Source organism: Myodes glareolus, chromosome 12 (genome assembly GCF_982192425.1).
Source record: "Myodes glareolus chromosome 12, mMyoGla1.1, whole genome shotgun sequence".
NCBI lineage: Eukaryota > Metazoa > Chordata > Mammalia > Rodentia > Cricetidae > Myodes > Myodes glareolus.
The window spans coordinates 44739027-44742887 of record NC_142037.1 but is presented as its reverse complement, the minus strand read 5'-3'; the positions used below and the strand labels follow the sequence as shown (position 1 = coordinate 44742887).

The window sequence follows — 3861 nt, the reverse complement described above, 5'->3', positions numbered from 1 at the left end:
AGGCAACTAATGCACATTTGTCCTTTTGAGAAAGCATATTAATTCACTGCTGTGGCAAGGATTTTTTAATTTTTATTGATTTTTATTGAACTCTACATTTTTCTCTGCTCCCCTCCCTGTCTCTCCCCTTCAACCTTCTTCCAAGGTCCTCATGCTCCTAATTTACTCAGGAGATCTTTTTTTTTCCTACTTCCCATGTAGATTAGATCTATGTATCTCTCTCTTAGTGTCTTCACTGTTGTCTAGATTCTCTGGGATTGTGATTTGTGGGCTAGTTTTCTTTGCTTTATGTTTAAAATCCACTTATGAGTGAGTACATGTGATAATTGTCTTTCTGGGTCTGGGTCACCTCACTCAACTGGGGCAAGAATTTTATTTCACTAAAAAAAAAATGTTAAAATGTTTTTGATTCTCTTGTGTTTCCTTCTTTCCATGTTCTTGGTATGAGCTTCATTCACCCAAAGGTTTAGTTTCTTTTCCTGGAGCATATACCTCTGTCTTCTGCCAGGGTAAAAAAAAAAAAAAAATGTGAGCATTCTGTCACTGGATAACAAACTCTGAAGAGCTAGAAAGTTACAAAATGAAGACTAAGGAAGGCAAAGCTGAGTAGAGGGCTGAGGAGAGAGCTCAGTTGGTAAAGCCCTTGTCTAGCAACTGGTAAGCTCCAGTGCTATGTGATAATCTTGTACGCTGTTCAAATGTGTTGCTCTCCTTATTAATAAAAAGCTGATTGACCAGTAGCCAGGCAATAAGTATAGGCGGGACAACCAAATTAAGGGCATGGAAGAAGGAGGATGGAGTCAGGGCAGTCTCAAGGAGCCATGTCATACTAAGAAAAGGTGTCAAGCAAAGCATAGCTAAGAAATACAGGTTTCCAGGAATTTTATAAGAGCCTTGTTGTAGGAAGGCTGCTTGCTCATTCTGGCCACTCAGACCCAAAATAACCACACAGAAATCATATTAATTAAATCAATTAATTAATTGTCTCCTTCAGGGCTACATGGCTTCCCTCTGACTCCACCTTCTTTCTTCCAGCATTCAGTTTAGTTTTCCCTGCCTAGCTCTATTCTACCCTATCACGGGCTCGAGACAGTTTCTTTATTAACCAATGGTATTCACAGCATACAGAGGGGAATCCCACATCAGAGCCCTGAGATGGTTTCATCTGTGTGTCAGTTTATTTGTATCATCCATTCATGTTTCAAAGCCATGAAGTTTATCTTTGTACTGTGAGAGAGGACCAGATCTAAGTAAAGAGCAATCAAGTGAATCCTGTTACTAAAATAAAGATGACAAATGAAATCACTTACACAGTAGACTCCTAGGTCTTCGCTACTTTAAGTGAGATTTCCTTACCTCCTGCCTCATTAGAGAGCTAGTCGCTAATGACCCTAGAACCATAATCTACATTTTAAACAAAATCTCTATGCAATTTGCATGTGGGTCAAACTTTGAGAAAAACATTCTAAGATTTTTTTTTTGAAGGTCCATTGTTCTGTTATTTGTTTTGACATCCTTTTCCTTCCAGTAAGTCTTGTGGTTAAAGAAAAGACCAAGACTGAAGGAAGGCAAGGGTGTTAGAGGTTAGTACCATTGTTGGTACTTGTCTGTGTCCCTCTGTCTCTTTCCCTTCCCCGTGGCGTCAACTCAAGCTTATCCAACCTTGTTTTTCTTGCTTCCACCATAAGCTTTCTTCTTAAAGTCATAGATTTTGTTTTGTTTTCAGAAACCATGTTTTGAATGCATCCATTTTGTATTCTTTTAGAAAGGTAAAATCTTTGCAATGTTATGTGTGCTTCTCATACTTGACACAGGATGAGAAGTAGATGGCCTGAACAGTTAGCAGAATAGACTGCCGTTTCATTTCGCTTGTTTCACACGGAGCTTTACCCACATTTCCCTAGGTTTGAATCCAGCGCCCTGCACATGCGAGGTAAGCAAGCTACCACTGCACTTCATGCCTTCGTGGTTGGTGGTTGGTGGTAGTTTTCCGAGACAGGGTTTCTCTGTGTAGCCCTGGCTGTCCTGGAAATTGCTCTGTAGATCAGGCTGGCCTCGAACTCAGAGATCTGCCTGCCTCTGCCTTCTAAGAACTGGGATTAAAGGAGTATGCCTTCCTTTTTTAAAAATTGAAAATATATTTTCTCATACAATACAACCCAACCACAGTTTCCCCTCCCTCCACTCCTTCCCCTCCCTGCTCCCTCCCTGCTCCCTCCCTTCTCCATTCCCCAAGAGCCATTCCTCCTGTTTCCCTTCAGAAAGGAGCAGGCCTACAAGAGACAACAACCAAACAGAACAAAACAAGATGAGACAAGGCAAGAAGCCCTCATAGCAAGGCTGGACAAGGCAACCCAATAGGAGGAAAAGATTCCCAAGAACAGGCCAAAATCAGAGACAAATCCATTCCCACTTTTAGGAGTCCCATAAAAATACCAAGCAGGGGCTGGAGAGACAGCTCAGTGGTTAAGAGCACAGACTGCTCTTCCAGAAGACCTGGGTTGAATGCTTAGCACCCACATGGCAGCTCACAACTGTAACTCCAAGATTTGCCATCCTCACACAGACGTACACGCAGGTAAAACACCAACACACATAAAACAAAAAATAAAATTAAAAAAAAAAACTACAAAGCTAACAGCCATAGCTAGAGGATCTATCTGGTGAAGACCCGTGGATGCCCTGTGCTTGCTGCTACGATCTTTGTGAGGCCATGTGAGCCCTGCTTAGTTGATTTAGTAGTGAAAACGAAGCACACAACAAACCCACTTAGGAGTTTATTAGAGGAAACAAGTGAACAGGCCTGGGGAAGTCGGTGTGCAAAAAGAAAGTTTGAAGATAGCGCGTCCAGCTTTTAAAGGCTGCCTAGCACATGCGCACACGGATTTGACGTAGTATGTCATATACGGGTGACGGGGCTCACACCTGCACGCAAGGGTTTGCGTAGCTGCTCATATGCAGGTGAGGCAACCATGCCACATGTAGTCACCTTTTAAGGTCCCCGGGGCGGCTAAGTATTTTGCCTGAGCACTTGTCTGCACATGCATGGCCCTGGAACTCGGAAGTGCCCACCACCGCTGTGTGGTTGGAATCATAACAAGGAGGACATGTTCTCCTGGTGTCCTCCATCTCCTCTGACTCCTATAATCTTCCTCCTTCTCGTCTGTAGAATTCCATGATTTCAAGTTCCCTGATCGCCAAAGAGAGGGACCCAACAGGAACCTCCAATTTAACATCTAAATGTGGGTCTCTGCACCCGCTGCCATCTGCTGCTGAAGCCTCTCTGATGATGACTGGACAAGGCACTGATCTATGAGGATAAAAGACTATCATTAGGGTCTATGGCCATACCACCCTAAACGCGTCTGATCTCGGAAGCTAAGCAGGGTCGGGCCTGGTTTGTACTTGGATGGGAGACCGCCTGGGAATACCGGGTGCTGTAGGCTTTAAAAAAAAGAAAAGAAAAGAAAAAAGACTATCAGTAGGAATCATTTGATTTCTTTTCTTTGCAATTGCATTTGGTTCTACCCTAGGTCTCTTGGGCTGTCCAATCTCTGGTTCCTGGATATCCAGGGAGTGTTGGGCTTGGATTCCCGCTCAAATAATCTCCTATAGCTCATGAATCCTAGGCTGAGCTCAAATAGAATTGCTTTTATTTTCCTTCAGCTTTGGCCTTTTTTTAAAAAACCACATTACTTATTTGAAGGAAACAGAAGCCAAAACAAATAGCAGAACAATGGACCCTCAAAAAAACGTTTTTCTCAAGCTTTGGCCCACATAAAACCTCCCCCCCCACACACCGTCATTTGCTGCTTTTTTTCTGCCAGAATCAGAAAGAAGCCACTTTAACTTCTCTTCCCT

The 3861-nt window shown here is 43.0% G+C and overlaps 1 pseudogene; it reads left to right on the top strand.

Annotated features, from left to right (window-relative positions):
• Positions 1-3337: 3337 nt before the first annotated feature.
• On the top strand, positions 3338-3446 carry LOC125392491 (5S ribosomal RNA; annotated as a pseudogene).
• The last annotated feature ends 415 nt before the right edge of the window (positions 3447-3861 follow it).